The sequence below is a fragment of the Euprymna scolopes genome, chromosome 1, assembly GCF_053919585.1.
Source record: "Euprymna scolopes isolate OS-2025 chromosome 1, ASM5391958v1, whole genome shotgun sequence".
NCBI classification, from domain to species: domain Eukaryota; kingdom Metazoa; phylum Mollusca; class Cephalopoda; order Sepiida; family Sepiolidae; genus Euprymna; species Euprymna scolopes.
Window position 1 is genome coordinate 96,219,562 of NC_136482.1, and position 13,777 is coordinate 96,233,338.

Genomic DNA, 13,777 nt, shown 5'->3' on the forward strand with positions numbered 1-13,777 from the left:
GAATAGATGAATTGCTTTAGTTATTTTTTATTTTTTATTTATTTTTTTTTTTAAAGATGTTATAGCATTATCCTATCAAGTTTCACCTTTATATGTCGAGTGGTTTGGATATCCATAGACGTTATATGCACAATGTTAACATTATTTAGTCAGTTATCTAAAAATGTTAAATATGTAGTGGGCAGTGATGAAATTCTCAAGAAATATCGAAATCAGAGAGGTCAATTTATGTTAAATACACATAGCACGTTCCTCCTGCTAAAAATAATTTTAAAAAATATCTGCAAATGTGGTGCATAATCAATAGTATTCTAAAAAAAACAATTAAAAACTATTCAATGAATATTCGTTAAATACTCTATCCTTAATAATTGCCCCCACCCTCCCGACAAAGGAATGATTGGACCTAGTAATTCACTCCTGTTTGTCTGTTCATTTGTTTGCACTTTTCTCAATAACCATGCCTTGGATTTTTTTTTTTTTTTTTAAATTTTGCATAAACATTAGTCACGGTGAAAGTAAATTTTTCACTTGTGGAGGAAACACCACATGCTCGGCTTGTTCTTTTTTAGTTCAATTTTCTTATTTTTATGGACATAAATTTATTTTTTTATTTTAATTCGTAAGTGAACTAAAATATCAGATATGAGAGGAGTGGGGGTAGGGAACATATTTTTGCCAATTTCTTTAATTTCCATTTCTGTATCATTAGTTCAGTCAGTTTCTATTAGATTTTGCAATATTTTTTTTTGGGGGGGGGGGTAGTTATCGTTTTATAAAGATCTTATCGAAGAACTATCAAATTAGTTTTAATCAAACATTTAAAATTCTATTTATTACTAGTGAATTACAAATAAGGACGTCTAACTTTTCAAAGCTTTATTCCACTAATTTACTGTCATAGTAAGGCTACCATTTATAATTGATTCAAGTACATTAGTTATATCAATTCATAGGATTTTAACTATGCAACCTTTAAACTTGATTTATCAAGTTCAGTTAATCCTTCAAAGATTTTGTAAAATCTTAAAAAATATATCATTATGTTAACAATGTTTAATTATATCACTGCTTAAAATAGGTATTTGGTTATTTTTGTAAAATACTTTTTGTTCATAACGCAAGATTTTAAATCTAGTGTTGCAGTTTAGCAGATGCTGTTTCTGTAATCAGCGTGGCTTTATCTAAAGTGAAATAGAAACGATATACAACAAAATTTAGCAGTCACTGCTGTATTTCTCCGAGATAAAATGAGGAGCATAAACTATTGGTAATTATCAGATTTAAGTCCCCTTTGGATGAATGTTTTTGACTTTCAGACAAGTTTTTTTTTTTTTATAAAGATTTCATCATTGTTTTATCAGTCCAGAAGTTTATGGCTGACTTACAGTTAAGTCAACTGTATCTGCCCGAGTCAACTCACTAAACGACTATAAAGGGGGAGGGAAGGTCGATTACAACCAAACCAACCACACTAAGTGACTGCCAGATTCTGAAAATGGCACAGTTAACGTTTTTATATAAACTATATTTGTAGTTATAATTTTGGAAAGCTTCTTTTTTTTTTCTTACAATGTAAATGACTGAAAATTTTTTAACATTAGAAACTAAAACTTTTGATGTCAATGATTAAAAAGAACATGTTTGTGTTCATTCTCTTAAAATACATATTTACTCACATTAATTCTTGTCTAATTAAAAATTATTTTATTTTGAGTTTGACCTGTAGCATGGTATGCAAATGAGATACCTAAATAAATAGAGCAAACCTTGAGCATTGGGTAGGAATGCAATCACAAGATTTGATACAAAATTAACATGGCACAATAATGGTGTTGCTGATAGGATGCATAAAGTGTTTAATCCACTCGATGTCGAAACATGGATGCTTTGGGGTCCTGGACAGAGTAAAGAAACTAAAAGATAAACTAAGTGAAGTGGAGCAAAATGAAATTGATGACATGTTCCTTGCAAAAGCTAGGCGTGAAGCAATACGGAAAGTTTCAAAGATAACATATCTAAGAAATTTAGAATAGCTGACTTAAAAAGAAATTGGCTAGATAAGAAAATGGAATATCAGACCAAATAAAAGAATAGTCATCACTGAAAGAACAAAGTTTCTGGAAATAAGACAGAGCCTAGATGTAATCAAAAGATTTGATATGTGATTAGCATAAGCATTTATTTATTGTACTTGGAGCCATGTGAGTTGTAGATAAAGAACATAAATTATTATATTAATTAATATAAAATATGATAATGATTATGGCTATTTTTTAATTAGTAACTAATTTGTCTTTCAGATTTAGAGCAAAAGTTAATGACGTTCGTAATTATCAACTATAGCAACCAACTTTGTTTATCTGATATTACTGATTAGTAATTATTGTATGGTGAGTCACTGATATTGCCTTGTCTGATTTTAAATTTTGAGTACCATTTGTTGTATAAATGGTTTCTGCAAACTTATATGCACAAGTTAGAAAAACCCTCATGCTAAATTAATTTAATAAGCTTCACCGTGAAACCCTCACAACAATAGTGATGATTATCTTCCAAATTTCAATACAAAAATGAGTGTCATACTAATTTCTATAAGTTTTTTTGTTTTTTTTGCCTTATATATTTTAAATTCTAATATTTGTAATTATTCAAATGAGTTACTTATTTTTTATTTTATTAAAAGAAAACTAATAAATATTTGTTTTAACTATAAATGTCATTGTGAAATATTTAGTTTTCCAATTAGAATATTGTTCCTGTACATTATAAAGTAAGGCAGTCTTATCTATTATTTTTTCTTTTGTTTCTAAATCTTATTAAAAAGTCTGTATTTATCCAAGGTTGTGAAATTAAAAAAAAAAAAATATTCATACATTTTTATTATGCTGAAAAAAGGTTAAATTACTGTACAAAAAAATTATTTAATTATATAGTTTTCAAAATGAATTATGCTTATATTCTTACGAAATTTGAATAACATTTTTGGACTTTAAAACTGTTGGCAATATATTTTATAGGGGAATGCTTTTTGTTTGTTTTAGAATTTTAGATTAGTTTTATGAGATTATGCTGATAAAAATTGCAATATCTGAACGACAAAGTTTTGTTAACTTGGTGATACCATTGTAGCAGATGCTAGTGTGATTGCAAGAGTTAGGAATGCATGGAATAATTTTAGGGAACTTTTTCATTATTAACCAGCAGAGTGTTACCATTGTCGACCAAGAAAAAAAATCAGGCATGTGTATGCAATGTGATGATGTATGGAAATGAAACCTGACCAGAGAAGGTTGAAGACATGCGTTGCATGGAAAGACATGATATGAAACATGCGGTGGAAGTCTAATGCAAGTTTAAAGGACGACCTATGATCTAATGATCTCTGAAGATTAAATATGTGCAGAATAAGACTCTAATGGTATGGCTAGAAAAGAATGGATAAAAGTTCTTTAGTTAATAGATGTAGAACAGTTAAGATAGCTAGTGCAGTTCACAAAGGAAGCAATAAGGATTGACTTGAGAGAGTGGGGTAAGTAAAGATCTGAAGTGATAGATTAGTTTGGAAGTTAATTTTTAAAAGCTCTTCAACACATACCAGCATGTAGAATGGATGTTAAACCGAATATCATGATGATACTGTGGAATTTCTATCTAAAACAGAATGCAGTGTTTATTTGAGATCTGGATAAATGTTTGCAATCACTAATAAGTTATTATTAAATGTGATGAGATTTCTAATTCTGATGTATATTTGCCGTTTGCCTGTTTCCCACCTGACTACAACTTGGATGCCTTCAAGTCCAACATAAACAAATTCCTGATAAACCACCCCCTTAAGTAAGACACTTTATAAAATCTCCATTACTAACGATTACTATGATATTTTCTCATTGATTACTGTACACGCAATAATCCTTATCCCTGAGTGGCTTCCGGACCTTGATAAGTGGTGACTACCATGTAAAAAAAATATTTAGGAGATTCATGAAATCATTATTTGGATTACAATTTGGGTTTACTTGAACCTAAAAACAAATTTTAAATTCAATTATATTGCTAATTAATATCTTCTGGTGTACTGAATCTGAAGCTGTTACTAAATCTGACAAAATGGTTACCTTTTCATCAAAGATTTCTATCATTCTCTCAACATCTTGTGGCTATAATCTAATAATGGACGTTCTTTGAAATTTGATTGACTTATTTTCAGTTCATTGTACTTTAGTAGTGGTTTTTATTTCCCTCTATTTGACCAGAAAATTCCTCTCGTGATCCCTTATCAACGTTCCCTCTATAATTAGAAATTGTTCAGAAAAGTCCATTGTTATGCAAAGCAACTGCAGCTTCTTTTGTTATCCAGACACGACAAATCTTGTTCTCTTTATGCTTGCATTTCTTTCAACCATTACAAAAAAATGTTAGAACACGCCTCTTATAATTATTACAACTGATAACATTATTTAAGTATTAAATAATTGCACTTTGGTTTCACATTGCTACACTTAATTGTAGTCTGTCATTTCTTAAATTAGATATAATTATTCTTCTAGGCCTATATCTGTCGGATTAAAAAGAAATGTTAATTTTCTATATTGCTGCTTAGTTTTCTCATGAAAATGTAAAGTATATTTGGGTAGGAAACTTTCTTTTATATATTTTTCCGTTAAAGAAATGATAGACAAGAAATGCTTCACAAATCTTTCATGTAAGAATTGGCGGTCTCTTCTTTGGTGTTTTTGGCCAGAATTTTTTTATCCATTATCAAGGAATTTATGTTTCTCAATAGCAGGTCATATTATATTCATTTAATGTCCAAACAGCCAGAACAGTATAATCATGTTGGAAGGCGCTAACACAGGTTCCTTCAGCCTTTGACAGACTATGGATGCTCACATAGGGGTGCCTGCACATGAAATTTTTGTGGCAGGAGATGCGCAATCTCCCACCACACCTCTCTTGAGTTGACATTGTTAAATACCAGTAGCAAGTGCAGTGTATGTACAGAATGACTGGAAATAAATGCTGAGCTAAGTGAAGAGCACATACAGCGCCTCGTATTCCCAAATGGTCAACCATCTGGTACTAGCCAGGCTCAACGTTGCTTAACTTCGGTGGTCTGATGAGAACCGATGTGTCAACGCGATTATGTTGTATATAATTATATTATGCCGTATGGAGAAGCTACTGTAATGAATATATTGCTGACCAATTGTAGACAGGTTTCCATGACTTACACAGGTCTGCATTTTGGTGACTGCCCGAACATCTATTCCTCATTTAGTTCAATCGATGATATCCCCCTCGTGAAGTTACCAAAAAAAAAGTTTAAAAAATGTGGAAATAAAAAAAAAAATGACTTCACTGTATTCCAGACAATGTTAGATAGGTACAGCTCGCATATGTGTAAATTTGATTTTATCCTTTTATTTTAAAGCTGTTTTGACTTGTGAGGCTAATGCTAAGTAGATTCTTTTTCTGTGTGTGTGTGTGTGTGTGTGTGTGTGTGTGCGTGTGTAAAAATAATTGCTCAATTTTTTATGCTTAAAATGCTGATTTTGTCAGTGTGCATGGGATATTATAAGATCTTGTAATATTGCTATTTATTTTCTTACATTTCGATAAATTTGCATGAAATGGCATACGTTTCTTTTCAAGCAGTTATATATATGCATTTACTTAAAAACAATGATGCAAATATATTTTTCTTGTGAGAGAGAGATGTCTAAGATATGGAATTTTATAAAGATCTTACTTTTGAAAACAATTAGTTAACATTTCTTTCTAGTTATTTAGTGTTATCAAGTATTTCGTTAGTTGTTATTTCAGATTGTTTTTTTTCTTTAGAATGGATCGTTCAAACTCCTTGGTTTAACATTCACAAACAACATGAATCGAAAAATGTGTTGAAGACATTTTCAAGGCTGCTGCAAAGGTGGGCTCCCTCTATCATCTTAGAAAATTACTCATACCTTACAGTATTCTACATACTACAAAGCCACCATTCGCCCATGGAGTATTGCTATCACATGTGGCCAGGGACATCTACCAGTAGTCTCTCCCTATTAGACAAAGTCCAAAAAGGATATCCAACCTAACAGATTCCACACTATCAAGCTCCAACCATGGTCCCATCACTATAATGTTGCATCTCTGTGCGTTTTTCACAAGTATTTTAATGCAATGTGCTCTGACGAACTTGTAACATTTGTGCCTCCTCGACGTAAATACCCTCAACCAATAACCAGCAAAATCCCACACTGTCACTATGGAGGTCCCTTAATGTCGGGAAGCCTTCAACTAATAGTTTCTTCTCTCAAACTGCTATAGTTTGGAATTCCCTCCTAGTCCCCTGCTTCCCTGACCGTACTGACATACAGAAATTTAAATGTAATGTGAACAGACATCTCGTTGCTCAACTCCCTACATAGTGTGTCTGATAGATATGATCCCAAATAGTAGCCCTTTATGTCCAAGTGGCAATATACCCTGTTTAGAGTGAATAAAAGTTTAAAAAAAAAAGTTTTTTTTTTTCTTTTTGCTTAAATGTATTCTTCATAAATTTGATATTAAAATAAAAAACAAAAAAAACGTATTTAAGTTCAAGATGAAATGATCGGACTTGTTATTAGGATGAGTAATTTAGTTTTGTGTTAAATCTTTTTTTTTTTTTTTTTTTTGTGCTGGTGTTTGTTACTAAATGTTCAAAATGTTGATAGTAAAGTTCTAGAAAACACTCCTACATCGTTAGGAAACACTTGTCTTCAGATCATTTTTGATAAGGAGTGGACATAAATGGACGACATGTTTGTTTGTGCAGATGTGTACATGGACCTTATATTTATATGTAAATTAAAAAATGATCATATATTCAGCTATGTGTTAAACAAACTGTATAGATGCATTTAATCATTGTCAGTGCATATAAAATAATTTCTATTAACTGCTTATGTAATTTGCTTTGATGTGTAGTTTCTTTTTTTTTTTCTTTTTTTTCTTTTTTTTTAATTTTTTAAGTGTGTGCTGGCTTCGTGTTTATTGACTATTGGGATGGTCAGCTTCAATGTATGAAATCTCTCTAGTTGTATAATTGTCAGAACTGTGTTTGAATTTGATTTTTTTTTTTTTTTTTAGGTCAATTGAATTCCTTCTCCACAAGAGCATCTACACATTTTTTTTAAGCATCTCTTATGCATATGTTTGCAATAGTTGGTGTGTCACACTTTGAAATAGCACTTTCTTGGTCTGTCATACTTAGCTTTGAAATAGCATTTTCTTGGTCTGTCACACTTGGCTTTGACATAGCATTGAAATAACATTGTATTGGTTTGTCATGCTTAACTTTGAAATAGCATTTTCATTTCCAAATGTACAAATTAAATAGATGCATTTTAAGAATCTGTTCTTTTTATTTTTTTATTTATTTATTTATTTATTTTTTTCACGTTTTGATAACATTCCAAATCCATTTCTCACGATTTTTCCATCAAACTGGCTGTTAAAATTACTCAAATATTTAGCGTATAATCTCTCTCTCTCTCTCTCTCTCTCTATATATATATATATATATATATATATATATATATATATATATATTCGGGTTTTTTTATTCAAAAGTAATGGACTAATGAATTCAACGAGGTTGTTAGATAGTGCTCAATAAAAAGAGCTGATAATACTTGTTTATTGTTATATAAACATGGTCACATCCTGCTGCTACAAATAGCCACTTGTTTCAATCAAACAACAGATATCATCAGGCAGCGACTTGACTATTCAAAAGTTCAATGAATAATGATACTAGGATAAGGGCCATTGCGTGTACAGTAGTCAATGGGATGATATTGTAGTAATCGTTAGTAATGGAGACTTGATAAAGTGTCTTAGGGATGTCTTACTTAAGGGGGCGGTTTATCAGGAATTTGTTTCGGTTGGACTTGAAGACATCCAAGTTGTAGTCAGGTGGGAAACAGGCAAACGGAACAGAGTTCCACAGGCATGCACTTCTAAGAAAGAAGTTTTGTTTGTGGAATCTACGTTTTGATTTAGGCACAGATAAGGAATGAGGAAAATTATTGACAGTGGTTTTAGCTAGATGGGTGTTTTTCGCAAAAGATTGGCGAGGAGGGGGGCAGAGATTGGAGCTCGGACGAGCACTTGCCATGGAAATAACGATAAAACAAAGACAGGCTCGCAACATCTCTTCTGTGGGAGAGAGGTTGCAGGGAAGAGAAAAGGGCGTCCCCCACTAGGCCACAAAGTCTATTTTGTACTCTGTCAAGGCAAGATAGGCTGTTTTTAGCAGCTCCTGCGCAGACGTGGCAGCAGTACTCCATCCTTGGACATACTTGGCTTTTATAGAGATAGAGAATTGCATCAGTAGTGAGATATCTTCTGGAGCGGTAGAAGAATCCTACCATTTTTCCAGCATCCCTGGCAACGGACTTGATGTGCGTGTTCCATTTCAGGTCAGGAGTAAAGGTCAAACCCAGAAGCTTGTCAAAACATGGAGCTTTCCCTAGATGAGAGCCATCCATTTCAATTGATGCCAGATGGGGATCAGAGTGTTGATGATGTAAAAATAGGAGCTTGGTTTTAGATGCATTAAAAGTGACCAGCCACCTCTTCCCCCATTGTACCACGCGCTCAAGATCAGAGGAGAGAAAATCAGAGAGAACTTGGTTATTTACGGCCTTAGATGTGTTGCCATAGATGGTCGTGTCATCAGCATAGATGTCAACGAATGATTTAAGTATGTGTTTTGGGAGATCATTGATGTAGATCAGGAAGAGAGTTGGGCCCAGAATGGACCTCTGAGAGACTTCAGCATTAATACTGTGGGCCTCTGATTTCTGCCCATCAACCACTACTCTTATGAGCTTGTCAGAGAGAAATGATTTAATGATTGAGAAAACATTTCCAGTTATACCATAGCTGGAAATCTTGTGAAGTAGACTACCTTATCGAAGACCTTTGATATGTCAAGAGCAATTTCCCTAGAAAAGAAGCCTTTGTCGAGAGATTCACTAATCCTATGAGATATAACCGTTAGCACATCTGCTGTACATCTGGCAGAACGGAAACAATATTGCATGTCACTAAGAAGGTTATTTCTGCTGAGGTGGTTGATTACTTCTTTATTTAATATAGATTCCAGCAACTTACTCATGACACACAGGAGACTTATTGGTCTGTACTGAGAGGGAGATAACTTATCACCTAAATTCTTAAATATAAGGCATACTGATGAGGTTTTCCAGGGTGTTGGGAAGTACTTCTCCTTAAGGCAACGCTTAAACAATTTTGTAAGTATGGGGGCAAATTCTGGTTGAAGCTTTTTGAGTACTATAATTGGAATACCGTCAGGGCCAGTTGCTTTACTTTCTTGATTAGCTTGGCAACCTCCCGCACAGATATTTGTATGTTGCATATATAGAGGAAATCATTTTTAAACAATTAATGGGAAATCGTTAGCATTACAAGGCTGATCTTGCAAGTTTAAATTATTGTGGACTTGCCCTTGTTTTTTTTTTTTTTTCAAGATAGTGATGAGAGACAGTCTCTTTTTTGCTTACTTATAAAACTTGATTTTCTTAGTTAAAAAAACTGATCAATTTATGTGATTTTTGGAATATGACATCTTCATTCTATAACTGGTATGTACATCATAAATAATTTTTTGTATTTTTTTTTTTTTTTTTTTTTTTTTTTTTTTTAGATTGAACCAAATTTGCTTATCTGAATTTTCATTTCAAGATTTACTTCCTTGAAAGTTCTCAACTAGAAAACCATTTGTTTACATTTGTGTAGTAAAAGTAAATTCGGCTGTCAGCCTTGGCTGATTAACATCCTATGTATACTAAAACTTGTCGAATTAGATCTTTTGTTGTGTGTGTGTGTGTATGTGTGTGTGTGTGTGTGTGTCTGTGTCTGTGTCTGTGTCTGTGTCATTTGTTTTTGTTCGAGATAAACAGCAGGTTTGTTCCCATCAACTAATTCCAATCTCATTTCTCTCTGAAACTTTCTGATGAAATGTCTGCTTACTATCTAGTAAAAATATCAGTATGTATAATTGACATGTATGTATGTGTATATATATATATATATATATATAAAGGGGGGGTTAATATTAAGCCAACCTATAATTAAAATAACAATGATAATAATGATGAGGAAAAAAATACTTAGATCATATATAAGCTGAAACATTGAAAAGAAAGCGTTTTTTTCGGGGGGGGGGTCTGATAAGAGAAAAAATGTTTTCGCCTAGCGTCAGATGTTTAAGAGAGATTAGGTTTCAATAGTATTTGATGTTGAGTGTTAATATTCACTCAACAAATGATCCTTAGCTTTAAAACTTTGTAATAAAATTACCCAGAGTATTTTCCTGACATTAAAAAAAAGCTATACATCAAAGAATTTTGATTTTAGTTTCATTTTATTTTTCTTAATGTTATTACAACTCTCTGTCCAGAAATATTTCTGCGTTTTTCCTGTGGCAGATCCTCCGACTGGTCAAATGCCACTTTGTATGTTCACCACAAAACTCATAAATTCAAACTGTTTTTAGAGTTGCAATAGGTCGAATTGCATGGTAGAGGCAAGAGTGTTAAGTTCTGTTCATCATTCTTTTGAGTTTGTATTGTTAAGCCACTAGTTGTTAGCTAAAACCAACCCTAAGTGCCACATACACACGAACAGGGGTTTTAATCACTACACAAATAAGTCACAGATTCACTTTGATTGTGGAATGTTTTCATTATATATTTGTGTTGGGACAAATCTGAGGCTTCTGTATTTTCAAGTTGGAACTCAATTTCAGGTAAAACTGCACAAGGTCCGGAAATAATGGCCATGTTGCTTATTTTAATATTTATGGCCAAAACACAACATAACTTGGGTAACTCACTCTGCTTTATTTTGATCACTTGATAAAATAAACAGCATCTATGAATTATTTCTGGAAACCAATAAAATAAATTAAAAAAAAAACAAACAAAAAAACTATTCCATTATTCATCAAAAGGCTCACAAGTAGTTATTTTATTTTATTTTATTTATTTTATTTATTTTTTTCACTATGAAATCAGCATTGGCTAGCCATATCATGTGACTAAGCTAAAGTAGGCTGTGATGGTCAGAGATGCTGTACTTGCATGGGAAAAGTCCGGCTCAACCAAATCAGAGTGATAGCTGTTACAAGTAGAAGTAAATTGAAAAACCAACATTTATGAACTTAATTACAAATCAACTGCATCGATAATTTTCAAATCTTCCTGCAATTAATGATTTATTACTATCTATAAGATGTTCTTAAGTGTCCCTAAAATAGCAATTATGAAGAATTTAGAATTGGTAAAGTTGCTTGGGTAGGTAGATGCTTCTGTTGTAAAAGTAATGAAACCCACTTGAATTTTGAGAAGCAAATATAAAATGTTTCCGTATTCATTGAAGGCGTTTATTTTGCAGTGAACAATTCCTAATTGTTTATGATATTCAAGATGACGTTAGAAATCATCTCCATGTTGTTCTTGAGATTCATTGTAGGCACAAACACAATCTTTCCTATCCATTAATTTTATTATCTTATAAGAGATTAAATTGCAGTGGCATATTTAGGTAAACATATTTTTTAAATGTAACAGCCATGCCCTACACCAGGGCTGCCCGAGTATATTTTGCTTGTTGACACCCTAAGAGCTATTTTATCATCTCTAGACTCATTATATGAATGAAAATATATATTATTTCATGTTAATATAATTCAGAGATAAAACATCCTATGAATTTAACAAGGTTTATACACGAATGCTCAATACCAAGGTAGAGCAAGATATACTTTATTTTTACATAAACATTTAGGTATCGTTACACACTCATGAGTATGTTTCAGTCAACTAGTTATGACTAACTAGGGACATCATTAGGTGATGTTGTTATTACAAAAATCCAGTCCTTAATCAATATTGGAGAAAGAGCTTCTGTGAACTTTCTCCAATATACATTAACTGGATTTTTGTAAAAGTAACACCACCTAATGATATCTCTAGTTAGTTATATATAACAAGTTGACTGAAACCTACTCATGTAAAAATAAAAAGTAGGGCTATGACAACAGCATATTCTTTTCATTTTTTTTGACTCTCGAGTATATATTTGACACGGTTAATCAACCCAGAACCACATCACTCTTTATAAAAGCATGTAAGATATCAGTCTCTATTACTTTGCGGTTCTTTTCTGGTTTCTTATGCTAGTTTAACATCCCCCAGTTTTCACTAGATTTCTGACAATTTTATTTCTAACACAAAATCTTTACTTTATAACAATAGCATGCAATGCTTTCTAAAATATTTGAGTTTTTCCCCAAAAAGTACTATATGACACAGAGACTCTGTTCCTTGGAATGTTATTGCAAAAATGGGTCTTATTTTCATTGTTTTTCATCAGTCCTCTTTTTTTTTTTTTTTTTTTTTTTTTTTTTTTACACTTTTGACCAATGTGTCCTTTAATCATTCCCATGATGTTTATTATGTTTAATATTCTAGATTATTTATGTATTTGGTACACTACTGTTTCCTATGCCATATATTATTGTTATGCCTACAAGAATGGTAACACTATGTATAAAAATATAAGGGTATATGTTTATTATTCGGTTAAATCAAACAAGCGGGGGTGAAAGAGAGGGGTGGAGGAAGCATTGGAATTGACAATTGATCATTCCAGTTTATTAGCCAGGAGATTCTGTTCCATCTCAATTTTAGACAAGTTTGTTTTTAAGTTTTGGATACCCACAACTGTAACACTCATTCCAGGATTTCACAGTCAATTTAACCATGTTGCTTTCATTAATTTTATTGTTTATATAGCAATGAATATATTTCCGTTTGTAGGTAACTTTTGCAGATGTTTCTGCATGATATTACTGGGCATTTAATTTTCACTACTTTGTGTCTCTGTGTCAACTAGCCAGGTGCTATTTTTAGTACCTCAGACTCTGTGTTCAACACTATGTACTTAAATTTAATCTAATTAAATGGTTATTTTATAAGCATTGTTAATTTTTTAATTTATAAAAATAATCAGTTCATCGGATTTGATTATGTAAGAACTGCAAGCATGTATAAATAATTAACAACATCGAATACAACAAAAACATTAGTGTAAATACAATAAACATGAAGAATGCCGGCAGTCAGAGCAGCCAAAACCTAATCAAAAGTTGTATAGTAATATTGAGGATAAACTTGAAGGGAAACAATAGAAATAAGTACTGAAAATAAAACCGTGCAAATAAGTACTCACAAATAAAAATAAGGACAAAATTTATTCCATTAAGATACATTTCTGGTCTCATATTGTTTGATACCAAATGGCACAGTTTTGATGAAACTGCTGTAGTTATTTATCTCCCTTCCATGGTGAGAAGCTTGGGCATGAGGTCAGGAAAATGGGATGTAAAAAGCCAGCACCTGAAAGGAAAAAAACTGATCAAATAAAAATTGCATAGGCAGCTCTGTCTGTATTCCTCAGTAGAGGTACTTCAGGTAATTAGCAATAAACTAATCCCTTCTGAAAAGGAAATGAAGGTAAAATCTGGGAAGGTGAACCTCTTATAACTGCACAATACCATGCTTCAGACTGACACAGGACAAGGTCACGCAAGCCATAGCATTCCATGATTGATTTTGGTATAAAATGGTCACTCCAAAATGCAGCTGGTAGCTGTAATAGTTAAAACGAGCCATGGTCAAAATTATGGAGTAGCAATAAA

The 13,777-nt window shown here is 32.3% G+C and overlaps 1 protein-coding gene and 1 pseudogene across 2 annotated transcripts in view; one reads left to right on the forward strand and one right to left on the reverse strand.

Annotated features, from left to right (window-relative positions):
* Positions 1-13,777, forward strand: part of LOC145253816 (guanine nucleotide-binding protein G(o) subunit alpha) — a 290,147-nt gene that overhangs the window by 183,280 nt on the left and 93,090 nt on the right. The gene's annotated exons all lie outside the window — the stretch shown is intronic.
* LOC145283813 (5S ribosomal RNA) lies at positions 5,043-5,159 on the reverse strand (annotated as a pseudogene).